Raw genomic sequence first — 27,975 nt, 5'->3', positions numbered from 1 at the left:
CGTGTTAACCAGAAATATTGTACTTTATTACAGAACAGCGAACCCTTCTGAGCTGGGCGGTAAACATCACGTAATTCACAGGTAATTAAAGAAACAGCATGCAGAAGAAAAAAAAAACACAGGTAATTAAAGAAACAGCATGCAGAAGAAAAAAAAACACGCAAGTAATGCCGTATAAAAACATCTGAATAAAAGTACAATTTTACTTCGCATCATACATGTTTTTTTGTCAATCGTCGGCAGAAGATGCGATGCCGACCACCAAAAGTAAAACATACACGCCTCAAAACAAAGCTCGGTCTTTATTCCGGTTTGCAATATCCTTTGAAATGAACGTGTTTCGTGGCGAACAGGCGTTGTCTGATTCTTTTCACTTACTTCCCTTTTCCACCAAGGAAGAATTTTCACACACACATGCACAGCTTCGTATTTAACTGCGAAACAAGTGATACTTGTGTAGATTAATATTACGTGTGCCGTGTTGCAAAGAAAAAACGGCCGAAAGGAAAAAGAAGGAAAGAGAGAGTCACAAGCGCATAATTTTTAATGCATTAATATGTGCAGCTATCACAGTAGAATAAGCCTGAAAAAAAAAAACGAAAAACAAGGAAACAAGAGATGAGGAACGTTGGAGGTGGAACGGCGCCAGAAGTCAATGTGAGCTTTCGTGGGACATTGGTTAACAGCAATTTCATACATAAACACACAAGCTTTCTGCCACGCGCGCTCATGCGCACGCACAAAAGACTGCTATTGTCATTGCCATCAAGATACAATAGAAAATAAAAACAATATTGCCGCACAATTGAAGGGCAAGGAAGGTCTCGAGCATAAATCGCTCGAGTAAAAAGATGGTCATTCCGGCCACTTAGGGAGAGCACAAATAATCGGCAGACTAGAATGCCGAAAAAAAAAAAAGCGGAGGCGAAATAAAAGCTTCAAAATATGCAAAGGAAGAGAAGCAGAGGGCAGAGAATGCGCGATGGGTCGGAAAGCAGTCATCTAATTTGATTACACGAGGATAGCCATGAGGTGGCCCCGGGCGGGAGGATGAAGAAACGGTGGGGGACGCAGCGCGTGCTGTTAGTTTAATGAGTTCGCTACGCGGTGTCTTGCGGTGAGACGCGCAAAGAGGACAGGCCCCGTGAAACCCGTCCTGTCCCGTGAATAATAGATGGCGACGAAGTGTACCGGAGGGCACGGGCTCTGCTCGCCAGGGAAGAAAGCAAGAGGGGGAAATTCCACTTGCTTTTTTTTTTTTTGAATCTTTCTTAGGCGTTATCCTTCGCCGCACTGAACTGAAACGGGACGAGAAAATAGACAACGAGAAGAGAGAAAGAAAAGAAAGAGAGACTGACTTACGCCGCGTTTTTCACCTCTTACAAGCTCTGATGGAAGTTTATACTGTTGCTGCTTTGGCGAAATGCGTCGCAGTCCGCTCCCATTGGCTGCGAGGCGCTGCTGAGAAACTACGGCGCAGAAGCTATTCGCGCAACCACACTGCCTATGCTAGCGTGCTCGTTCGTCCCGAAGGCGTTAATTTGTTTAGTACCGACCCGTTCGGGCGAGAATGCGCCGACGCGTGGTGCGATTCGAGTCGAGCAGGAGTGAGAGCCTCTTTAGCAGCAACGAGGGACGAGCTCTCGTTTCTGGAGCTATAGGGGCTGCACGATGGGCTCCTTGAATGCGCACCCTTTTATGCTCCGCAGTGCACTTTAACTGAAGTTAAGGTAACTCTTCTGTGCCCTATATTCGTGCCTTTATATTGGGCCCTCTCTAACTACAAGTGAAGGGCCGAGCTGCCACACCAACTTGGCTAGCGGTGCCTACGTGACCCTAATTATAGGAAGGAAGGAAGGAAAAAGTGGAGAAGGAAAGGTAGGGAGGTTAACCAGTATGGCTTAACCGGTTTGCTACCCTACACATGGGAGAGGGATGGGGGAGATTAAAGATGGGGAAGGGGGAGAGGAATTATAGGAATGTGGGCACAGCTAATGCAGGTGATTGCATGTACGGTGTCGCTAACTTAGCAGTTTTACCACAATATGTAACCAGTTTGTTTCGTCTGATTTTTCCCTCTATTTTTGTTGGCGCTATCCATCATGTAAATACAAATTCCCACACTCCACGACGAAAAGGCGCTTAATTAAACTAGAGCCAAATCTTAATGCTTCCTTGAGTCATGGAGCCGGTTTACTAAATGTTACCGAGCAGTGCGCTGCATGGGATACCCAAAGGCCAAGGCCTATGCAGACAACGTACGCCTTCCCTTTCTAGCTCTGTTGTCCCATACTCGTCGTCACCTAGCAACCAAGACGCGCTGTCGTATATCAAACGAGAATAAAAGCGCGAAAAGTTTCACTGGTTTAGGATAAGGTTGTTTAAGAAGCACTACGAGAGCAAGAAACGTCACCCTTTGTGTTTGTGTGATTACCGGGTTTTCTCACCTCGTCTCTCTCTCTCTCTCCGTTCCCCTGTGACCAAAGAGGCAAAATTTATTCATGCGCGCGCTAAATTAACACGCGCGCATAATGACAGCGCCCATCTCTCGGCATTAAACTACAGTCGTCGTACATATACCAAAATGCCGGAGGCCATCATAAGCGACACTGACCGTGTACAGAGAGGCGGACATGCCATCAATGCATATTTGACGACGCCGTAACCGCGCCCATGGAACACTCATAAAGGTTGACGCTATAGCGGCATCGTGCCCGGCAGCAAGCCTGACGACTACGCCCCGCCTGGGCGAGTGATATAGTTCTCCTAAATGGCCTATTTTATGCGATGTGCTCGCCAAGGACACAGCGTTCATCACAGTGCTCATCAGCGACCCTGTCGCAACGTGGATCAACGACCGCTGACCGCGAAATAAGGGGCCGTGACTGAGATTGGAGTTAAAAACTACGCAAGGTGAGCAGTAAAGCAGGAAGTGATCCTCCGCCAGCCGGCCCGTCCTGTCAACGATAATTACTCTAGCGACCGCTACGTAGAGAACATCTTCGCGCTTGCTCCCATACCTTTTCAAACCTTGCGCCAACTGTTCGACTGTTCTGGGACTGAATATAAATTTTTGCCGCGGCAGTAGCCTGTAGCGTCTGTGCTCTCGTCCTAACCAAAGGGTCTCGTACTGAACGAGTGCGGAAGCGAACACGAATGCGTACCGAATCGAACTGAAGCTGGTTGTGATTTCACGTGAATCACCTTTGGTTGAACCCCATCTGCAGCAGGACAATTACGCTCAATTTAGTGAAACCGAAGTGACCCCGTTCCATTAAAGTGAGGTCGCTAATGGTAGCTTATATCGACTCGTAGAGATACACAATTAGTCTCTGAGATACACGGTCTCTATTTCATATGGACAGACCCTGCAATTTACTGCGCTTGTTGCAAAGACGCACCACTCAGTCGCAGAAGATTGTACCTAGCTCAATAGGTGCGCTACGACGGGCCTGCCAGGTCAACGGTCGGAAGCATTGAACTATAATGGCGAGGTCGTTTTGCTACGAGTTATGGCATAACCAATGAGCCATTGCTGGGCCACTGTTCGGTACCTCTGAATCAACACTCCTTTGTGTGCAGTCTATGACATCTTCTTGCTGTTTAGCCTTGCTGAAGCTTCGAAATGTTTCCACTCTTTCTCGAGGTGATTGCCGAGGCATTATTCATTAAACCCAGCGAAAACAACATGATGGCAATCCTGCATTCTCTCGGTGACTCCACACTTCAGCGAACATCACAAAGCCAGCGAACTTTTGACATTAACCCAGGGAAGATCGCTGCGCCGGTCACAGCAGACGCTGACCATCATGGACAGAACTTCGTCGTAGTGTAACAGCGCGTTCCCTTGCACGCCGCGCGCTATGCGTACGAAAGCTAAAACACAGCACGGCTCTATGAATTACAGCTGAATAAAACCATGCGACCTACATAAGCTAGAGTTTCCACAGCTCTCACGTGCGAGATCAAATGCTAGTAGTCATAAATGCGCCCGTCCGGTGAGAAGTGTTCTCGAATGGCCAGCGCATTGCTTAACTGAATCGTCTGCTACCGCAAATGGAGAATGAAGGAACATCGGTCGATCACGTGTTCTTACGTAGGAGCGAACATCTACGGAAATGCGGTTTCTGAATGCCATCATCCCCACTAGCTTCCACAGGGCTGGACGCGGAGTCCAAGCGGAATAATTACGGAGATACAGTCTCCTGAATAAATAATCGAGGAAACGGTAAGCATGCGTATATGAAAATAGCCTGCCCCGTTTCCCTCCTAAGCGCCCGAATGGTCGAGCAAGAATGCACATTAATCTCAGAACCATATTGCGTTTACTTCGATAGCGCATTGCGTGAACACAATGCGAGCCGTCCCCTACCGTCAGCGTGTTATTGAGAAACTCAGCACAGCGACAACACGCGTTTACGCCTGTCGTGGTTGTCACCGCTGTCGCACGGAGGGATATTGGTATTCGTGCATACCTTCCCACGTATGCTGTGCCGCGCGTGAGAGAAAAGCCGGCATGACGTCGACAGTCCTTTCACGCGCCGCCGCGCACGGGCTGTCTCGCGATGGCCGACTTCGGTCGATGAAACGCGAAGGTGCACTCAAAGAGCCCGAGCCAGCGCATTCAGTGCGAAGATGCTACACTTGTAGATGCAGTGTCCTAGCTTAACTAACGGCATTCGTAACTTAAGAGTACACCACGCTTCAATATTGCGCAGTTGTCGTTTCTTTCACTTAAATTAGGTCAGCGGAATTCAGCGTTGTTTGTGCGGGCGGCTACATGTAAGGGTCATGCGGTGTGGTCAAAAGGGACGCGCGGTCCGGCACTAAGACGGCGGCGGAGAGTTATAGCCGTCGGGGCGGGGGAGCCGCGGTTTACAGAGAGCGCGTAAACGGGTCGTCTGTGAGTCGGGGCTCCCGCAATTCGCGTCGCAGAAGCAGTGCCATGGCTTTGAAGCCAACCCATCGACACCGGACCGCATCCGTGACGAGACATTTCGCGAACTGACCAGGTGCTCCAACGGGCGCGGAAGTGTTTTCTTTGGGGGAATGTGTCTTGCGAGATTGTGAGACAAGAGATCCGTTGCGCTGGAAAAGATTTGTGGCAACGGCCTTGACATATTGGAACTCAGGATAGTGTCACCCTGTAGTCCCGTTCGCAGTGTGATTGGACGAACGATGGGGTGAGGGGGATGTTGGGGATGCTTTTAGGTACATGCAAAGCCATCGGGGGGATTCGGTGGAGATTCGGCTAAAAAACAGAAGACCAAAATTGTAACATCATTGTAACCTTTGACTCGTATTCTTTTGACGTCTGTGTAAATATAGTGTAAACTCTATTGCCTTCCTATTCTATCTTAATAAACAGTTAACCCTTTGCGATAAGCGTAACAGCCTTGCCTACTGTAATGTGACTTTGCGACATCCACAACACCTTCAAGTTTCCCTCACTCACATCGAGGCGAACATCAACTAGGTCATTGTGCGGAGCTTCAGGGAAAAAAAAATACCACTGTTGGGTGACATTGCGTCCAAAAAAGAAATAAGTCTAAGAAAAAAATATATAATCGAAGCCTGACGAAGAATTCGGCAAAACCAGATATCATGCTCGCACGGAATCGCGTGGCCATGTAGAGGTTCTAGAGGAAACACGCAGGCAAAGTTACCCATGCACAAGTTCCGAAGGAGCAAGTGAATCCTCACAGAGGCCCAATATGACGCAACTCTACAGGGAACATGTGATAGCGTACCAAGCCCTACGCATAGCCGTCCTTGTGCATGTAAATAGGACTCTGAAGGCCGTAGCGTCCAACTCTGAAATATTTTTGCAAGTCACTTAAAAATAAACGGACGTAACCCAGAACAAGTTTCAAAATTACGTTACTGCCAATAATCTTACGTAGACGATATTTTCAGCATCGAAAGACAAGTAAGCAGGCAGCGCTTGCGATAGCGGCTAGCTGAGCTTTATGAAGTGTCAACATGCGGCGAAATCTGTCAGATGGACTACATGGATATTGTGTCTCGGAACTCGTGCGAAACTAGTAGGTAGAAAATAAGGAACACAACTTCCGTCCTGCCTCGACTTCCGCTGCTGTCGGTTGAATTCCGTTATCCATAGCCGGCATCCATAACCTTGTTTCACGTCAATAAGAAGAAGAACAACAACAAAACTTTATTGGTAGAAAGAACTTCGTTGCCCCTAAAACGGGGTAAGCCCCTATTCCAAGGCACCGTTGGCCCTCGCCATTCTTTCTGCCCTCCGGACGAGCCTGAGCTGATCCCCGAGGGCGGAGCTGGATAGCAATGCCTCCCACCTCGCCCTCGAGTTATTACCTTCTTGTTCTTCTGTGTGAGCTTTGCACTCCCATGTGATGTGGTAGAGTGTTGGTGTGCTCCCACACCACGGGCATATGTCCTTGTATGCTGTTAAGTGGTATATGTGCAATTTATGTAGGTTTATGTATGTGTCCGTTTGGAGCCTGCGTAACGTCGCTGAGTCCACGGCTGAAAGGTTCCTATGCGGGGCTGGGTAAAACCTTCTGAATTCCCTGTAGTATTGCAAGATCGCTTTATAACTTGGATCGATGGGTGTCGGGTCCTCCACCACGTTGCCATGGGCAGCTCGGCAATTAGTGAAACCGCGAGCTACCTCATCTGCACGGAGGTTCCCAGTAACACCCTCGTGTCCCGGGGCCCATGTTATCGTTTGGGTATACCTGACGTCAAGGTCTTTGTTGATTTCGGGTAAGTATCCGGCGTGCCCTCGCTCCGATTTGTCCCCTCTGATAGTTCCTACGTGCGGCCTGAGAATCTGTGATATTGTTAGTGGAACAGTGCGCTCTATGCCTTATCTTATAGCTAAGGCGATGTCTATCTCTTCGGCTTCTAAAATGGTTGCTCGGGAAACCAAAGCACAGGCCGTGATTTCCCCTTTACGGTTTACGACAACTGCCACCATGTTCTTTGCGTTGGCCCGATATGGTGAAGCATCCGTGAATCGTGCAGTGTCCAAGTATTTTGTTGTTTTGTCTATGTATTGTGCTCTAGCTTTTCTCCTTCCTGCGTCTAATGTCGGATCCATGTTTTGTGGTATTGGTGATACCCGATACAAAGCTCTACAATAAGCATTGCCTCTTCTGTGGACTAAGTACGATCGTCGCACAAACGCTTAAAACAGAGCGAACCCGATAACATATACACTCCACACAAGTTGCCTCATAGAAATGAACGCAGAAGAAAAAAATTGGAGGACGCTTAAGCTTCGCTTTCAAGAGTGGAACGCGACAGCGGTCCCGTCGACCCGCCAAGGGGTGTGAGACAATGGGCTACGGCGCAGCGACTACGCGCCCCGCATCGGACGCGGTGAGCGTCGAGCAACGCAGCGTTCGGCGCGGCAACGAAATGTGCGCCTGAGCAAGCGACGCACGCCTGAGCCTTCGAAACAGCTCGTTTCTAAGGCAACACCGCGTTCACTAGAGGCGCTTTTGTACCGCATTGAAGCATCGAACTCGTGGCTCAGTGGTCTATCAATATTCACAAGAGCAACAGTGTGTAATGTGTTTTTAGTGGCCAAAATTTGGTATGTTTTACAAGCATTGTGCGCATCAAGAGTCAGCTTACAAAGAATACACCGGCAGTTTGCCGTCTTCATTTGGGGTTCCGTATGGGAGCGCTCTAGTCGCACTAATCTGTTCAGAACAGTGAAAAGTGGAGGCCTAGGGTTGGTTCATCTCTTTTTAAGACAAGTCGTGTCGAGATTTTTGTTCCTACGTGATCAGAAAGATACATTCTTGTGCACAGTCCTTCAAAGACGTTTGAGCAACGCGTTGCCTCAATTCGTTGTGTCCTCCGATTACACCACAGGACCTAGGCTCAGAGGCTTCCTGCGAGAAGTCGTATTGGCCTTTGACTTCCTACATACGCGCTTTTCATTGAATTACCTTGCATCTGTTAAACGGAAAAGACTGTACAAAGATTTACTTGATGTATCATTGCCTGTGCCTGTCTATCGTTCTATGTACCGCGTTGAATCCAGAGGAAGAAATGTGCTCAAGCGAGTGAAGCGGATGCCGATACGGTCATCCGCAAAAACCTTTTTCTTCCAATTACACAGTGGAACGCTCCCAGTGAAGCCATGGCTAAGAGAAAAGGGAATCTTTGTGCCGTGGTCTGTAAACTGCTCAAGATGCAGGCAACCAGAGACGATTGAGCATATCTTTCTTGATTGTTCAGATGCAATGTTCTTGTGGGACATCCTACAAAGAACGTTGAGAAAGGAATTACCGATAACACCGTACGGCATCCGCTTCTTGCCAACTGAGAACGCAGATATGCCATGTGACATGTTTATGGCAATATGTTTACATAGCCTGTGGAAAACGAGAATGGATGAGCGCCATGAGAGGCTTGTTATTCATCCTGCGAGAGAGCATTTCATTGAAAGCGTGCTATATCTGCGTGAAGCTTATAAAACGAGAACAGAACCACCCGAATGGATGCATATATTGGATGAACTAGCGGTAATCAAGTGTTTCTAACTATTCGCAAGGGCCCAAGACGGCCATTGCTTTTACCATTATGAAGTGTATCTGTTTATGCCGTATGTGTACGTCGAAGACCGGCAATAAAAAAAAAAAAACTCGTGGCTCAGTGGTAGAGTCTCCGTCTCACACTCCGGAGACCCTGGTTCGATTCCCACCCAGCCCATCTTGCAAGTTGTTTTTTATTCATGAAGTGCCTGCTGGGATTTATCGCTCACGGCCAACGCCGCGGAAGCCGACACCGACACCGACGCCGACGACACCGGCTTTTCTGCGACACGAGCTCCTTAACGCTGTCGCCATAGAGAAAGAAATTTCAATCTCTATGCTGTCGCGTTAAAATGTTCATCGAAGCCCCGGGCGCCTCTCGATGCCAGACCGCCGGAGCACTCGCCAAGTCGGTAGCCGAGAAGTGCGCGGCGACGAAACGCAGACCCAAGAGCGCCGTCATCGGGAAGCCGGTCTCATCAACGCCAGCCAAGAGCGAGGGGAGGAGAAGACGCGAGGCTCCCGACGTCGGCCGCGGAAGCAGCGACGGCTTAAGTGGGGGGGAGCCGCGGGAACGCGAGAAAGCGAGATTAGCGCGTCTTCGCCCGGCGGCCGCCGGCCATGCGTCAGCTCGGCTCTGCGCCGCGTCAGCAGCCGCGAGTAGCAGCGCCTCACGAACGCACTCGCGTCTTCTACGCTCTCGCCAACGCGGAGCGAAATCCTCGCTAAGAAAGAAAAACCGCGCGCGCAATGGTCCCAACATCGAGAAGGAATAAACACCTCGGTGGCCGGCAGAGAAGAGGAGGCCTTCGCGATCCAAGCGGATCCGCTCCATCCGAAACCCGATTCTCGACCGCCGCACAAGGCAATCATCGCCAAGCGAGGCCATTTAAAGAGACCGCTCTGACAGCTCAATAAGCGGGCCCGGCAAAGAAAGATGCGCGGAGAGTGGCACCCCCTGGCAGGACGCTCTGTTACACGGCCCCGCTGGCGTGAGGAGAAGCGGCGCAGGAGAAAGCGAGAAGCGAATGAGGGAAGGAGAAAGAATACAGCGCCGGGTGTTGGTTCATTGAGAAAGCGACAGCGACGGCAATGCGGGCCCTGCACGCTCGGCCACGGTGCTTGCCGCTGGACGCATTCCCGGATACGATATCGCCGTAGAGGTACACTTCCGCCCTGCGCTGCCGGAAGCTTTGCAGGAGAATAGGAATGCAGCGGAGTGTGCATGGACGTCTCGGTATACGTACGCGGCTGGCGGTATTTCAAGCTGCTTTCTATTTCCTGTCTTTCTTTTTTTTTTCGCTGCACAGAAGTATTTCGGCGCTAGCTACTGCAGGGCCACCTAATGCCTGATGCTGGAGAAGCGCAATGTCTAGCAGAGTATGCCAAAGCAACAACGCAAAGAACGATGTTCATTTCCTAGCGGCCAAGGAGTTGCTTGACGCAAACGCGTGTCACGCAGTAGCGACTTTTGCTATTTCCTAATTCTGCATAATAACGCGCCCTGTAAGACGTCGAGTACTTAACGATCGAAAGGCTTGCTCCGAGGTTTTCACAATCACACAGCTCAACCTTCTCGACAGATATCTCAAATGCAGTGAAAACGAATTTCAGCGACCTGTACAACGTCGCATCGGCTTTCATGGAATTAGAGACTGAAAAATTGGGGCCTAACTTTTAAGCAGAATCAAGCTTAGTGCTCAAGTCACTTAATATAATTATCGATGACCGAAAATTCGGCCAATTCATCTGGACCAGACATGCTCCACAGTTGATCTACGGCGACTAGTTGAAGAACGCATGCAAGACGAGGTCCTTTTGCGTAAATAAGTCTTTTCCTTAAGCGCAACGATAGAAACCCGAAGAAGGTGAGCGTTCGGGCTCACGCAGGTCATTAGTGTTTTAATCGTGCCAGGCAGCACACGTTTAAGCCTCGTTAAGTCGCGCAGCAGAACTTTACCGCTCTGTGTTACTCCGCCATTGTCTCTGCAGACGCCAAAGTAACTGTTCGCTATAAAGAACCAAAGCTAGTCGGACGAGTCGATACGACTGCGCTTTTACATACAGCGTGAACGAAACAGACAGAGATCAAGAAATGTACGACACAACAGGAGCTATGTTCTCTGTAAGTCAGTTGCGTCGGTCTTATGCGGTATCTCGCTGCAAAATGCAGGATACAGCGGCAAAAGAAAAGAATATCGAGTGTTATCGTTTTCCCCACCCGTTGTGCCTCGTTCGTACCAGAACCCCATGCACGCGAAGTAGCGCGAGAAGAAGCTTTTTCGCGCTAACTTCATCTCTCTCTCTCTCCTTGTCTTCGGTTGTACCTTTATCTCGCAGAAAACTCGCTCTCGACAGGGCGCACGCCATTTTATGCCGCTCTTTTTTTTCCGGAGCCTCCTCGCAGCGTCCGTGCGAGCAGGCGCTGCACACAGCCGCTGCTTTCAGGTAGTTAAGCGCAGTCCCACGCCGCCAGCCTTTACGTAATGCCCGTGCGCATAGTGGCGGCCGTTTTCAGCGCGGCGTTATCCCGGAAATGAAAGACATCACAAGCGAAAGAGACGAGCAATGGCCGGCCTCGATGAGAGTCCGAGCGTTTTCTCGCGGCTCGTGGGCGGCTATTCCCTGCAGGCACATTATGCAAAACGAGTCGCGTTATTCTCTTCTTCTGCCCAAGCTTTGAATCACGCTTGGCGATACTGCCGCGAAGAGCGAGGAGCATTACACGCTCGCTCGCCAGCAATCAGAAAAGGGCGAACGGTGCAAGAAAATGACGTGAAAATATCAGCGGCTGTGTACGTGTCCTCTGTAAAAGTGCGCAGCGCTGCGGAAAGCTACAGCTGGGATCACCCAATCAGACTGAGTTCACAGAGCTGCTGGCAAGTACGGACGATATATTCTTCGTAACCACAACTATATAGCCTTCAAGCACACTCAACGATATATACAATATGTGATACCCCGCGCTTTCTTAGGGTATACTACCCAAGGACGCATAGAATATACATGATCACGCGGGAGCTGATACGGATCGCATGAGTTATACGGATGTGGAGGATATTAGGCTTTCTATAGCTTTATTTGTCGTTACTAGGGTTGTCTCGTGCGCTGAACAATCGCGACAGTCGGCGATATACGCGCTATTAACGAGCTCCAGCATATCTTTAATCATTTTTTATGAGCACAATGCGTCGATGTGTTCAGTTTCTGATTAGCTGACGCAGGCTTAGCTTTCAAGCTACTGCATAGTTTTAGCAAAGCAGATCATGGACCGAAGACGAGAAAACGCGTTGTACCCGCGATTAAACGAGCGTGCGGGCGCCTCGTGATGCTAACCCTGAATGAACTGACAATGAGAGAGCATCCCATTCCAGAAAGTCGGCACTTTTTCATCCCACTTGTTTTGTTGTTATTGTTGTTCCCACGAAACGAAGAGGCAGCAGAGCTTGCTTGCACTGCTGTTGCCAGCCCCGCCCGCTACGGGGCACTGCGGCGCCAGGTGCACAGCGCCGTTGTCTCTGCTACGCTGCAATTTTGCGAATATTTGTGCTGCGCTTACACCCTAAATGTGGCAGGCGTGCCTCTGGCGCCTTGAATAAACCGCGCCCCCGACCGTTGGTGCTCGCAGCGATAGCTGCAACGACGTGACACAGTCATCCGTCCTGGTAATATTGCGGGTTTACGTGAAAAACTAATGGCACAGTACAATCGTTATTTTTGTTATTGCTAATATGCATCCAAAAGTCTCTGAATACATTTCCCAAGGATCTCTATTATTTATTTTATTTTATTTTATTTATTACACACCTGCTTCGCCTTAACGGGCACTACAGCAGGGGGTTACATTAAAAAATACTCATGCGAACTATTAATTCCGGACATAAAAGCGATAAAACCCTCATTGTTTTTAATGCGAACAATACTAGTCGAAAAGTAATAATAATAATATTTGGGGTTTTACGTGCCAAAACCACTTTCTTATTATGAGGCACGCCGTAGTGGAGGACTCCGGAAATTTTGACCACCTGGGGTTCTTTAACGAGCACCTAAATCTAAGCACACGGGTGTTTTCGCATTTCGCCTCCATCGAAATGCGGCCGCCGTGGCCGGGATTCGATCCCGCGACCTCGTGCTCAGCAGCCCAACACCATAGCCACTGCGCAACCACGGCGGGTTAGTCGAAAAGCATTCTATGTCCTTATGGATCGCAATAAAAAAGACAAAAAATAAAAAAATAAGAGAACAATATCGAAAGATGGTCCCCCCTAAAACAACACTTTTACATAAATGTTTACTTCAACATTTTATATTACAGGATCGATTTAAACAGGGTTACAGGGTTTAAAGAACAGAAAGAAAACGGCGGCTTCTGTACTGATGTTTTGTGGCGAAAGAAGATGAAAAATAGATTCCATAAATGTTGCCGGCTCAGTCATGAGCGCTTATCAATGGAACTCGCGTTAACTGGAATAAACGACGTTAATTGAATATCTAAGTAAAGAGTACTGTGGCACCAAGCGCAATTTCGCGGTACCAGAACGCAGTGTATTAACATGCCGGTTAAAAGCTACACATATATAAATGAAGTTCACATGCCGCCACCATGTTATAGAAAAGACCTCACTGTGGGCAAAAAAACAAAAAGGGGGGGGGGGGACTATGAAAAACGAAACATGAAACAGGGCGCGATTGTCCGTCATTTCGCGTTTTGTGTTAAGGGTCCCTGCGGCCTTTCACGATAACTGTTTACTGGCACCACGTGAAGAATACCGCAAGACCTCGGGCAGATCGCCGCTGTTATACGGTACCGGCTGCAGTTCGTCCCTGGCAGCGTAATAAACCAGTTCCATTTTAGTAAAGCAAAGTAGACGACGCACGCAGGAGCCTAGCTCGGCTAGATCGGAGTCTCACGAGATTACCCGGCTGGAGCACGGATGCAAAAGAAACGAGATAAAAAATAAAGGCAGACTCCAGGGAGCAAGAGAGAATATCAGCGCAGATTACTTCATCAGTCAGCGGCCACTCGTACCGGTCTACCATTTGAACTAAAGATAAAAAAGGTCGTTTCCGTCGTGTTTCTGTAGTGCTATAGCTTGGTGGCAGCGGGCTCGTAAGGGACACTGCCAACTGACTAACATGGTCCAAAGAGCGGTGCGCTGTAATGCGTCGTGTTTCCCGACGCAGGCGACTTGCGCTGAGCGTCCGCTCTTCACTGTGTTACCATGTGCTGATCGCTGCGGCGAGCCACAGACAGCGGCGAGACAATCGCAGCTGACAGAGGACGAAGTGCCGCCGCGGTAAGCAGCGGACTGCAGACAGCCGTCATACGTCTTGATCAGGGAACAAAGCACGTCAGCGGAAGAACGGCGAAGCGTAAGACAAAGAAAGGAAGGAGCGTTCGCTGCGGCGATGACAGGGCTCGCGCAGACGGAGCATCCCGTCAACGCAGACCGGCGGAACACACCGAGACGACGACAGTCGCGCCGGGCGACTTTTGTCTTCCAGACGCGGACATGACGCTGTTGCTCCTGCGAGAGCGAGTAGATAACGGTGACGCCAACAAGGTGGAAACACGCGTCCTTCGCGGCTCGGCGTCCCCGCATAGCGACGAACGAAAACGAAGAACGAAAGAAATAAGCGAAACAAGAATACCCGCAGTAGTAAACGACGACCACGCAACAGACCCCGGTTGCGGACGGCTTTCGCAATTCCTTCTTTGTGTAGCTAGCACAACGATTGTACATACATATAGGTACACACAGTATCACAGGCGACTTTCTTGTCCCGTACGATGGTGGTACTTATATGGCAACACGCTGCTTAACACATTTGTCGAGCTGACCAGCTGTAGTCGGTATAGTTCAACAGCTGCCGTATTCACAACCTCGTAGCACGGTACTTGCACACAAATTCAGCAGTAGCGACAGGTACTGCCTATCTTGCATTTGAATATGATATCGATATTCATTGGTTCTTGCTGATAGAGCCAACTTTGAATGTAACGTCTTCCGCGAAGTTCACCACTCAGCCCTAAGCGGAGTATGAGTGCGCTATTGCTGTCGTCCGCCCTATGTAACACCAATAACACACTCGATTTGGTCCAGAACCGCGGTCGGAGCGTAGAATGCACTAACTTAGTTCTGCCGCGTAAGTACCGTGCACTGTCTTTAAATTCTTGGCAAATTTAGGTTGCCCCGAGGGGCTCCTTTGGCAACTTGCAATGTGAGCGGTTCGATTACACACATATCTTTTCTTGTACCGAAGATCTTTCTGTCGTCACGTCTTTCAACGCTCGAGTCAAAATGAACCTATACCCACCAACGCTACTCCCGTAACAAAGCCCTCAAATGCCTAGCACGTACAAAACAAGCATAAATAATCAATTTATTACAAAAAACTAATTAGTAAGACAGAAGATAAACTACCGAAGTTGTTCTATAATGTCCATAGACGATCGCTTGGCTGTTATGCCATCACATTTTGCAATCTGTAAGGTCGTATAGGTTAAGTATAGACAAACGGAAACTCTGTACGAAAGCGCTGTAGTAATAGGTTTGTGCAAAATCTGCAGAGAGTCTAAACATAATTTTATAAATGAGAGGCAGTAAAGTATATCGTGCGTTTGGGTTATCTACACTGGTCATCAGTGCGATCCGCTATAAACACTCTATTGCGTTACCTAAAACAGGATAACGCATTTTGTCTCAAATTCTGACTGCACACTGTGTGACGTTGTACGTCTTGTGTGACATTGACACTGTTTATGACTATGTGACGCCTCTACAGACACTGAAACATTGCTCACAAAAATAGGTCTATATTGTTCATTCTTCCCTTCTTTATTTCTTATCTTTCGTACCCCTTTCTTCCTTTCCTAGTGTAGGCTGACTAACCGGAGGTACCTTCTGGTTACCTTCTCTGTGTCGCCTTTGCCTTCTCTATCTCTTTCTCTCTTTAAGTGGTAGAGTTGAAACTACCAACGAATATTTCCTTTCCACTTTTCTCCTCTTTTTGTCTGAGCGGTAGGGCTCAAAGGTATGCTAAATAATATTAATATGCTTTAGAAATTACGCTTCTGTAATACAGAAACGACATGAGAGGAGGCTTGCCAAGCTGGAAAAAGCGCGAAAACGAAAGATGGATGGCGAGGCAGCCCTGAGGCTGTCATTTCTGCCAACAATTTGCTGAATTTGTCTGCAAGGAAGGTGCCATGTTACGAGGTTGTTGATACAGAAGCTACTGAACTGTACCATCTATGCCTGCAAAGCGCCAAATAAATGAAAATGAGAATAGCAACAACTATGCGTTAGTTATTTCAATAATAATTGCCAGATTGCACCAGTGACATGCAGTGTAACTTTTTCGATAAGTCTACTGCCAGATGCGTTTGCATATTAGTATGTCCGCAACGTGTTTTTATGTCCCGACAGCAATTTAAACTGTTACCGCTTCTGCTGCTATCAGCGAAATCCAATAGGGGCTGCGACTTCATCAAGCTGCCGAGAAGGGATCTTTTTTGAAGCTGGCCTGTCTGAGTCTGTCAAAAACAGACGTAAATAAACCATTTTATTTTATTTCATTTTAAAGAATACTTTGCGGTCTAAAGTGCCCCACGGTTGTTTTTATATCGTCGCAAAGCTACATAGAGGCTATGAAATGCGCCTTGTTGTAGGGATCCGATATATTTATGACTACAATAGGGTCTTTAACGTGTACCCAAAGCAACAAAAACGAGGATTCTTGCATTCTGGCCCCATCAAATCCTTTAGCTGCAGCCTTAAACCGAAACTCGTGACACTGTGCTCATCAGCCGAACGCCAAAGCTACCAGCCACCACAGTGGGATTTCCCGCCCTTGGTAGATGGCTCAGGGCGTGTGTAGCGACAAAGGCTTATTCACTCTACGCCAACACGACACCGATTTCGGTCTGCCGACTGCCGGCGACAGCGTTTTTTCCCTCGTGCCGGCGCCTCGTCACACTGTGCCGACGTCGACAATCTGCCGACGGTCGGCGGGAAGCTCGGCGTCGGCACAATGTGACAGAGGCGCCGGCACGAGGGAAAAAACGCTGTCGCCGACAGTCGGCAGACAGAATCGGTGTCGTGTTGGCGTAGAGTGAATGAGCCTTAACGAAAGCGTTTACCAACCTTTATAGCAAGGCATAAAAACGAAGCAGCGGGACAAACACATGAAGTAACAGCTCATCATCGCAAAAGATGCGAGTCATACTTCGACGATTGGCTCACGTGGTGCTTCTAATGCGTGCCACGACGTGGAACGTGTTATTGCCGTAGCGATCACGGTATGGAACGAGCAGGGACTCAAGAAAATAAACAAGTGCACGTCACACTGAACTACTACTCACTTAGAACTAGCCGACACTCCTTTCCTTCAGAACTGTGTGTCTTTCACACAAGTGTTCGCTACGGCTGCCTCCGCTTACCAGCGGAAGATTGAAGTTCACTGCGACGCAAAGAACCGATCACATTTATCACAAAAGAAAATAAACAAACCTCGACATCGCAGCCGTCGCTCAGTGAGAAGATAAACTACGGGCGACAAACGGAGCTTCTGGGCGCTGTATCATAGGCGCGGTCTGCACTCCCCCGTGTCGCAGTCTCTTCCTCAACGGGCTTCGAGCGTAGCACACGAAGACCCGTGAACCGACCGAAGGCAACAAAAAATAGCGCAGCGGCAGTGTACGCTGTGCTTCTTCAATCGTCACCGGCCAACTCTGGAAATAGGTAGTGGCTCCGAAGAATTGAGATTCTTGTTCCACGGGCAGAAGTTAGGACAATAGAAAGGAAGACGAGAACGCGATACTGGCTCGGGAGGACTACGGCAATATCGACCGCGAGCGACGCGGAACGCGAGAAACCACGCCTTCTCTCCATAAAAGGGACCACTGCAACCAGAGGAAGAAGAGCGAAGGACGAAGTGCTGCAAAGAGAGAGAGAGAGAAAAAAAAAAGAAAGAACCGAAGAAGCAGCAAGCGAGCGACGGGAGGAGACCCAGCGGTGGCCAAGCAGCGGGATGCCGGCAAACGCGACGCCGGCTGTAGCCGGCAAACGGCCCAGGCGCGCAGGCGGGCGGTCTCGAATCCGGCGTTCCGTCGTGCGAGTCACGTCTACCAGGTTGTCCTTGAGCGCTCCCCAGGCGCGTCTCTCCCTCCGCACGCTCCTAAAGCCGAGCCGGCAGGGCCGAAAAGCCTTTCCGGCGGCCGCTGTTTTCTTTAGCCGTCGCACGGCGCCGCCGAGATGAAGAAGCCAAAGGGCTGCGGCGGTCACATTGTCGTCGTTGCGCTGCCGCGCCGATCCAAAGCGACGCGCGGGATCACGTCGCCGCCGCCGCCGCCGGCGAGGATTTGGGCCCGGGGCGCGACGACGTCCTCCCGCAGACGTGCGGCACGTGTTGATGCGGACCGGTGGCTGCAAGCGCGTCGCAGCATCGCTCCGCCGTTTGCACGAATGGAGGACGACGATGTGTACGCGCACGGCCGAGGGAGGGCTGCCGCGCTCGGGGGTCTATGGCTGCGCGAATGCCGTTCGTACAGGATGACGACGTGTTCTGGATCTGCTTGCTGGTTCGAATTAACACTGGCGACACACTAAGGGGTGCACCGCGCGCCCACACACGTACACATGCAAATAAAAAAATAATAGCAATGAATAATAATAAAAAGAGGAAAAAACGGGAGTCTACACGCTCCGTCTCGCGATGCATTTCCATAGGTGCTGTGACAAATAGCAGTCATTACATGTCTCATGTGTTGTCCACATTACAAACAACAACGGAGGTGGGTGGCCTCCACCAGAGAGTGCCCAAACACGTGCTCGCCTATGTGTGCGTGCGTGCGAGTATGAATTCTACATATGCAAGACATGAACTTTGAACTTGTCTATCCGTTGCGCGGTGCTTCAGCCGTTGTGCTATAGCATTCTGAGGCTGTGCGCAGTTCTATATTGCAATGCGTGTTTCCCTATTCCCAGATGCTGCTACTAGTTCGCCTTGAAGCGCATCACAGGACTGAGTTTTTAAGCAGCTTGTTTATAGGCTGCCTGGTCGTAGACACGCACTACCGAGTCCCCGTACATATATGTTCAACTATTCCGTCAGGTTGCGCAAGTCAGCGAACGCGTTGAAGCCTTGTCAAAGTTCATACAACTTGCGTGAACGGTGTGGCGAGACCACATCATCCCTGTCTACTCTCGCTGACGCTTTTACAAGGAACAAAGTCGGCCCCTCGTTTTCACTGTTCGCAAGTTTGGCGAAAGCAAGTATTATAAAATACGAGGAGCCAAAATCACAAGGCGTTTCCTTCGTAAGTGACATTCGTCATTGGCTGGCTGGCTTCGCTAAACATGCGTTCAGCATCACCTTTGACTCGAATTTGCTCTTGCGAACATTTCTCGCGTAAGAGCTATTTGTGGTTACAGGCCCAGAGGCGTTTCGGCTAGAAGAAAGGAACTTAATCCTTCGGCCTATTTCCAGTACAATCGCTTTAAATCTCCAGAAGGCATATTCTCGCTTTAGTTTCAGCAGTCGTTCACTGGATAAGCCAGCGGACAGGATGCCCGAAGCAAAATTGAACGTGTGCCACGAAGGTGACTGACTCACAATAGGGCCTCCGATGTGTTTTTATAACGAAGCCTGTTCTTGTTATACTTCTAGGACGTTTATTATTATTATTATTATTATTATTATTATTATTATTATTATTATTATTATTATTATTATTATTATTATTAAAGACAACGTCTGTTACATATTGTACGCAACATGAATGACAACAGCCGCCGAGAACTGAGGACGCTGCACCTACTAGAGACGGTTGGTCAACGCACCGTTCCTCGCAGTCCACCACGATCGCGCGAGTACAGAAGGTCGTGCCCCAGAGCTTTATTGTCGCTCGAATATCTCGTTATCCCGGCGTCTCTCTCGGCGGCGCAGCGCGGGAAAATTGGGCACACAAAATGTGAGCGCGATGAAGCGAAACACGTGAACAACGAGGCGCGGTAGTACAGAGCTTCCAATCACCGGGGAGACGAGCGGTTAAGGAACGCCAGAGGACCGGCTCGCGCGCGCACTCCGGGCGAACGACCTCCACTCGGCGCCTCCGACGCAGGGTTAAGGCCACACGCACGCACGCACGCACGCGCGCGCTCAGCCCCATGATTCGGTCGATTTCGAAAGCCAATCATCTCGGCCACGAATCAATGCGCGAGCCACGACAAGGAGGAGTGGGCGGTGCAGCGGCTTGTGCGCGCAAACAACCGCTCCACCGGTGCAAACAAAATAGAGCGCAAGAAAAAAAGATCACAAAGCAGAGGGAGAGAGAGAGATGTTGGAAATGATGGAAGGGGCCAGCTATAAGGATGCCCGGGCACAGAATCGACTCTCTTGTGCCGCCGTCCCTGTACGCATAGGTCAGGTCAAATTGAGTGGGCTCATAACGGGTGATTGAGGAGAACAGAGAAATGGGAACAAGCACGGCCCGACGACAGCGGGTGTGTCGTTCGGCGGAGTACGCCAGGTGCAGGTTTCCTCAAGCCACCCTCGTTACCAGGGAGCGTGCCTCTATAGGCGGCGCTAGAGTTACTACATGCATGGCGTATACAGTAACTCTAGACTGCGCAAATGGCAACGCAACGAAGCTCTCACGGTACGCGTTGTAGACAGGCTTATTCAGAGCTTCTAGCCGTCATCAGCTGGGGCCGTTAATGCATCGGCTTTCCAACGATAACGTCCCGCAGGTGCTGTGAGCGACGAACGGAAGAGAGGATCAGTCATTACGTGGACCTCAGGAAAGCCAGACGGCTTTTACAGGCCGAGAATTGCAAGATCTCGGCATGGACGTTGTATCAGATACACAATGCAGCGCTTCGCGCACCTGTTCTTGTTTGAACTTTCTATTTACGAACATCAAAGCACCGTTATTGCTCGGCTGCATGCCTGTCCTTCGCAACCTACTTTTCCGACCATAAAGCACACCTGAGTGTGTTTCAATAAATGTATGCCATTGCAGTTATTACTTGCAGTTACCGTGTTCATTCAGTTCGCGACGGTTTGCTATGGAGATATTCCTCCAGCTTACGACGTGACTGCGCTGCGTGTGCCGCGCTGGCCCTGTGGCTGCCTTTTTCTTTTTTTTTCTTTTTTTCGCGATTCACCAGTGTTCGAAGCGATGCTCCGCAACATCGGGCGGTCATGAGCGGCGGGTGTTAATGAAGTAATAGAACCGTGCAAAATTAATCCTTACCGGCCCGGTTTTCTTTGCTCAACGAGTTCACATTAAGCAATGCCGCGCCATGGCTGTGTGAGACCGACTTCTAACCCTACCCGATTGGCGTAAAAGCCACCAAGTTTATTTTGCATTGTATTTTCTTGCGGCGATTCAGGCTGTGCACGATGTTTATGATGCCCGGCGCCCAACAGCACAAACTGAGCCATAAGTTAGCAGTATACGAGCGAGAAATAGGCCCGAGTGAAGGAAGTTGCCGAACACATACGCACACACGGAAAAGAAAAGAAAGAGCCGAAGCATAACATCCTGCAGGCTTGAAGCACTCTGAAGAGCCGCGACGACAGTCGCGGCCCAACCGAAAGGAAGGAGGAGCAAGACGCGCCGTTATCTTTAGCTTGACTTCGTTGCCGGGTCCCGGCGAGTTGAGCAAACAGCAGCGCAGGCACGCTCTCGGTATACGCCGCCGCATAGACGGCAAGAGATTTACATTTATGTGACTGCCGCGAAGGAGCCTGAACCGTTCCGGTGTCGGCGTGCCGAGAGCGCGGAAGCGGGACGAAACGACCCCGCTTCTTGTGAGCAAGAGTCGGTGAACAAAGATAAAGAACTAACAACAGCCAAAAGGTTAGAGAGCAGATGAGTGCAGTGAGGGAGACGCCTACGCCGTTCCCCGCTACACATCCTCAAAGGAAAAAGAAGGATGACTCCAAAGAAATCTAAGGAAGAGCAGACGCTGTTTGGTTCGCCGGCAGCCCACTTCTTCACTGAAACGACGCCGACGACAGAGCGGAGTCGACAAGCCGATGCTGGGATCGCGTAAACAGCGCGCATTGCTCGGGGCGAAACGCAAAGGCTCGAGTAAAGTGAAAACACTGCGGCAGCAACGTGGCCGTTTGACCGAACATGGGGAGACATATTGGCCGCACGTTGAGCATCCTAGCGGAGCCGATGTAGCGATCTAGGTGTGTGCAAGCTAAAGCGGCAGCTAGCTCTAGAATGCGACGGACTACCTAGCGCGGAGACGAAGTCTGTTCTGCAGTGCGAAAACAGCATGAGTTAACTCGTGTGCTGAAAGGCTGACAGTGAACAATGCAACAACCACAGAGTTGCGCATCTTCCAGTAAACCATTTGAATTTATCCTCGGTTTGCGTCTCCACTTATCAGCAGTCTATATATACGGAAGCCTCCTCCGTATTTGCATCGGCGCGATATGGTTTAACCATTTAGCATGCACTCGGCAAATGAAGGCTGCTGCTTACAATGCGTCAAGTGCGCAAGTGCCGTGATCGCAGTGGGAGATAAGAACCAGCCGTGCGGTAGGAATTATTTCACCAGTGCTGCTGGCGCGGCAATGAAGGAGTAGGGCGTCAGGCTGATTCGTGCATTCTACTGGACCAGGGCGACCTTCCAGGGGCGTAGTCACCGCGTTCTCTCAATTGATCGCACGCAGGGAGATACCGAGCGACGTCGGAGAAATGAAGCCCGTGCAGCGGGAGCAGAGGCGAAGCCACTGGACTTGGTGTCCGGCGTCGAGACTTCTACTGTGTCAAGGTTACCTTCCCATATTCCCGACGTCAAAACCGGACTTCCTAGTGCGCATCGTCAGATCCCTAGTGTTCGCCTGCATGGGGGGCAACCAGAATTTTTTTTCTACGGCGCCTAGCTTCACCACCGCTATAGACCAAACTGAACACCGCCTCCATTGCCTCCTCTAGTCCATCTCGTAGCTTTAGTGCACACCATGAAACTGTGGGCACTTTTGACTTTGATATTTTTCTAGCAGACGTCTTCTTTCTTTCTTTTTTTTTGTGTATGTGTGCGTGTTTGATAAGCAGTGTAGAGCTTCTTTCTCATTATGCCGTATTTTCCTGAATGAATGGCTTGTTGCATGGTAACAAACGCCTTCGTCACTTCATGCGCTGAGGCTGTGCCTCAGCAACAAATAATTCATTGAAAGAATCTCATCACATTGCCTCAGTGATTTCGATGCACACATTTGTGTCTTTCCCCGCCTTTGCTTGCATTAGTTCTTCATGTCTGATTGAGGCTACACATGAGGCTGCAAACAAGATGACACGAGCCAGTTCCATCTCAAGGTATAATTAGCTATGGACGCCAGCTGAGCGCACATCTCTAATGCACATATGATATACAAGAGGCCTCACACAAGAGGCTCCTCGAACCAACGCAAACACCAAGTATGTGCTATCGCCAGTAAAACTGAAGAAGGGAGCGTAAAGAAAGGTATAAAAGTGGTGGCTAAGAAGTATTTATTTCAATTTCAGGATGCAGAGAGCAGATCAGTAGCTGAAGGAAGGCAAGAAAGTTAACCAGAGCAGCACCCTGTTTGCTGCACTAGTGCGGGGGACGGGGAAACTGGGTAGACAAAGGCGAAATAGACACAAAATCACAGTGCAAGAGGAGGGACGAGTGCGCACAAATAAAAAATTGGAGGTAAGGAAGACTCTCCATTGGCGTCATAGCAATGCTTTTTGCGAGCCATGGCGCGCGCGATCGCCGGGTTCACGCGCATGAATAATGGAAGCGAATTAAAACAAGCAGTGCAAGACGATTGCTTTCGTTTCCACTTGTGACACCGTTAAGTATGTAGTCTTCACGAATACGACCTCGATACCTGGCAGACTTCACCGCGCAATACTAATCACGTCATTGTTTGCTTCAATTATTTCCGCCTGCCATGCTTTCTTGGGTATACGCACAGGCTCTCGTACGCATAGACTTCATTTGGTTGGATATTTGTCACTATTTTGTCACGATGCAGCGCACGTGTAAGAACATAATGCGACGCCGTGACTTAGAGCAGGCAGATCGTTACACGAAGCCACCTACGCTCTTGTACTACGCTTACTCGTGTGTAAAATAAAGGTGCAAAGCAAACAAGTAAGAAGCAGCAGACACCCCTATTGCATTTGGTAACCATTCGTGGCCACTAAAGAAAAACTTGACCCTTTCTTCCTAAGTGAAACTGAAGTATCGCTGAAGTTCGGTTGCATGTTTATCTCTCTCTGGAGTGTGTCAATATTTTGCTAATCACACCATGCGCTCCGCGAGAACGCTCCGATTGCGCACACTGCATCCGTTGATGACACTTTGGGGACAACTAAAATGCTGATGCTAGTCCTGGCATGCACATGACATGTACCGTACACTGAAATGGTGCGCCGCCAGTGCCCCGCACTCTAGTGTCATTTTTTTTTTCGCGAACAATTCTAAAAAAAAAAAATCCTTCACTACTGACTCAGATGAAGTCTCTACAGATCAATTATCTGCCCAGGCGGACACCAGGTTCTTTTTTTTCTTCTTTCTTTTCGGTTTTCGAAGCAAAAACGAAACACATCGTATAGTTCGCAAAGCACCCTACAACTGAACTCACACTCACCGCACAGTTTGGACTCGCAAGTTTTGCAAGTTTCCTCGCTCCAGAACATTTGCGTGAAGGCACGCCGTCTCGAAATATATCGCCTGTAGCTCTCGTTAACGAACTCTTCTCCCCATTGGCCGCACTGCGCGCTTTTGCGGGCGCCCGCACCTTGAACCCCGCGCGGCTGCAGCGAGCCTTCCGTTCCGCGGCGCTCTGATCCGACGGTGGGCGGTCGCCGGCCCGCGGGGCTTGGCAAGCACAGCGCTACGCCGCACGCCTCGGAGCCGTTATAAACAGCTCTCTAACGAGGGCTCTCATCTACGCGTTAATTAACAGTAGCGAGCGAGCGACGGGCGTGCGTGCGCAGAGATTCCGAACCCGGCGCGTCAACGTGTACCGGGCTCTCTCGTCATTCCCTGACCTAGGCTCGCCTGTTCAGGGGCGCCGCGGGCGCGACAGCACGATTCGCTGTCCGTTTATTTCTCGCGGCTCTTTCCGTCTCGCCCTTTATTTGTTTCCTCGTTCTGGCTTTTCTCTTTCTGGCTCCAGTTCGCGATGCTTTTGTTGTGAAACGCGCCCCGTCCGGAAATGGAGACGAAATGCAATCCTAAAGCCGTCAGACTTTTGACGACGGTGGCATTTCTGTTGCTGCACCCCGGAGCTCTTCAATTTCAATTTGAAGTGTGTCACTGTTGTTGTTGTTGTTGTTGTTGTAATAGAAAGAACAAGAATACCGACAAAGGTACTGCCATGGAAGGTTTCGTGGGGTATCAACAAACATCGCAATTCCTGACTATTACTAAGGCGACTACGACAAATGCCTCAGTTTCTGCCGATGTGGCGCGACTAAACGCCAAGTAATTCAGCTAAGCTGGCTGTCTAAGCGGTTTCTTATCGTTTTCATTTTCTTTTTTCTTTTCTTTCTTTAATCTGTGCCACATTACTCGCAGGACACATATCAGTGGACGCCTGCGCAACAATGGTGACGCGCCTCGGTACATTTCGCCGACTGCACACCACACATGCAGCCGACGAAAAGACTCGCGCAATTAACAGCGTCAAGCAGGAACCTCGTCTCTGATTTGAGGAAATTAAACGTCTTAGTTCTCAATAAGGCCACCAGTATAAACGACAGACCACAAAAAAATAAGAAAAAAGACAGAACAGGTTGTAAACAGCAAAGCGAAAGCACGGCGCTTGAGATAGAAATAGAACGAACATGATAAGATGCCGCGAAATTCATTGCGCAAGAGAAACTCGCCTAATAAGACCGCTCCGGGCTTATAGGAAAGCGGCCGTAATAAATGGCTGCGCCGGAAACAACGACATTCCGACAGCCAGCTTTCACTTTACCGGAAACGTTCTCTCGTGCAACGCAGCTAGCAGGCCGGACGGGCGCTCAGCGAAATCCATATCTATATATATCCGACGCTGATATGAACATATATATATAACGCGGCCATAAAATTTGGCCCCCCTCAGAAATTGTCAGATGAACTCAGTCATTTTATTGCAGCTTCAGAGCAAGGGTTGCGAGAGCGAGAGAGAGTACTTACGACCCACGGTGGAAGCCGTAAAGTGGCAAGAAATAAAGCCACGATAGTGAACGAAGAGCGGTGTTGGCAAGAGGAGAGAGAGCGCGCGCTGGTGAGTCGAACACGAAAGGAACAAAAACATAGGAAGCCGACAACGACTGCGAAAAGATGAAGATTAAAGGGAGGCAGAGAGAGAGAGAGAGATCTAAACAAGCAACGCTTGAAGCGGAGAGTTGAGGAGGGAAGACGAGAAAGGAAGGCAAAGCCGAGCGCTGCGGAGGGAAGCGCGCCAACTCGTCGGGATCCATAAGCGCGCGATATTGGGGCCAATACGTCAGGATTCGCATTTCATAAACGTCAGGGCCCAACGGGAAAAACATCCGTCATCCTGCAGCCGTCTCCCCCCTTTCCCTGCTCTTTCTTCTTTTCTTCCTGGCCTCCGCGCTCAACGCAGGAGTTAGGCCTTTCGGATCGGCCGAGCGCGAACGTGGGCTCTGGGTGGAAGGGGAAGCGGCGGGTGAAACGGGGGCGTGTAGGAGAGGAATACGGGAACCGAGACGGCGCGGGTGCACCACTTGAAGTATACTGCTGCAGAAGCTCTGGGAAGAAGGGGGAGCAGGGAGAGAGGGGGGGGGGGGGTGCACGGTGGTGCGAAAGCGGCATGAGCGAGAACGCTTCACGCACTGCTGCGCCCCTCGCCGGCTCCCCCTTCGCTCCAGTCATGGCGGGACGACGAAGAGGACGTCCGCGCGACGAGACGTCGACGTCGGAGTCGGCGCTGAGCGGGTCTCGTTATTGGGAAGCAGGGAGGAGTGATGCCTGGCCATCGCTGTTGGCCGCTGGGGGCTGCTACACGGGAGCGGCGCGGGAGAAGATTCAAGAGCGCGAGCGCGCATTGGAGATGTTTTCTGCGCGCGCGCGCGCACTGGACCGACGTGTCCTACAGGAAGAGAGCGCCCGCCGTGCGCGCGCGCTTCACAGGCAAGCGTGCCCCATCACACTCGGGAAGGCGGCTTCTTGCGTGACGGATGGCTGCGAACGCAAGGATGCATCTTCCCCTTGTTCTGCTTTCTTTTTTGTTCCACTTCTTCTTCCCGGAGAAGCGGAAGAAAGAAGAAAGAAAAACACGAAGTTCTTACTTCAAAAGCGCCCCTCGCTCCTGCCTCCCAAGATGCCGCTACTCCTTTCACGTCAAGGAACAGGAGTTTAACTCTTGGGAATTTTTTTTCTGCCTTTCTGCATTTAGTTATAGCTTTTTTTCCCCAGGATGCAGAGCTGCCGACTCGAGGTTCTTTCGACTATGTGCTCGGTCGCTGCCAAGGAGAGTGGCGCGCCGCACTGGAGCGTAACACGGAGAACTGCGCACGCGTCGTCTTGCTCGAAAAGAAGCTATATGAGAAGGGAGACTTTTAGCTCTCTATTTAATTTTTTAGTTTCGCTGTGTCGACGCTAGGCGGCCTAAGTGCTTGACGTAAAGTCGCCGGAGTGAAGGAAAGAAATCGCTGTATACTACGCAGACATCAAGCAGATTTATCAACGTCTTCACATTGGCAACAACTAGGTTCCGTGAGCTATGCAGTATTTAATCGATGGTGCACAGGAGGAATGACGCAGCTTCTGCGCAAATCTTTCCACCGACTCGCCAGAGCGGGCAGCGAACTACGGGCAGGGGATCTTGAATCGCCCCATAAGCGCATCGGTGAATGCTGTTGCGTATATCCTGAAATGCAGAAGGTGCGCCATAAGGGAGGAAAGTCGACGTGAAACATCGGCAAGGTCATCAAAGTACCGAAAATATCTTATCCCATCAGCCGTCGTCTCCTATTATAGGGCCTGGTGGCAACAAAACGAATGACTATCTCAGTCACTCTGTAACCGAATTATTACGTCACCATAACGATAAAAAAACCATCTAAAACATCCATGACGCGTTCCTGCTTTACAGTGCGTGATAAAAAGATCCACAGAGGAGCTATTCCAACGTCGTCAGTGAACGCAGGGATTATCGAGTTTCTACTTTATGACCGTGAGCAACATTAAACAGTACAAAGCTTAACCTAACGAAACGATTGCCATGACTCCGTTGTTCGTATTAAGACCCGAGCATACATGCTGTCTGGACTGAAGCGCCTGAAACTTCGGTAGCATAACTGCGCTATGCATGGCCACCAGTGGGCGTCAAACACTATGGAGAAAGCGAAGCGAAAGCGCGACGACATCGGCCAAGCACCTTCGTTTCATCCAACCGACTAATTGCCTTAGCGCAGCGCGCATACCGACAG

At 50.0% G+C, this 27,975-nt stretch overlaps 1 protein-coding gene across 11 annotated transcripts in view; it reads right to left on the bottom strand.

The window, feature by feature from the left end:
- The window catches only part of LOC135903907 (leucine-rich repeat-containing protein 24-like), a 1,007,861-nt gene that overhangs the window by 214,825 nt on the left and 765,061 nt on the right, over positions 1 to 27,975 (bottom strand). The gene's annotated exons all lie outside the window — the stretch shown is intronic.

Source organism: Dermacentor albipictus, chromosome 3, assembly GCF_038994185.2.
Source record: "Dermacentor albipictus isolate Rhodes 1998 colony chromosome 3, USDA_Dalb.pri_finalv2, whole genome shotgun sequence".
Taxonomy (NCBI): Eukaryota; Metazoa; Arthropoda; class Arachnida; order Ixodida; family Ixodidae; genus Dermacentor; species Dermacentor albipictus.
The sequence above is the reverse complement of the archived record's forward strand: the minus strand, read 5'-3'. Positions and strand labels throughout refer to the sequence as shown.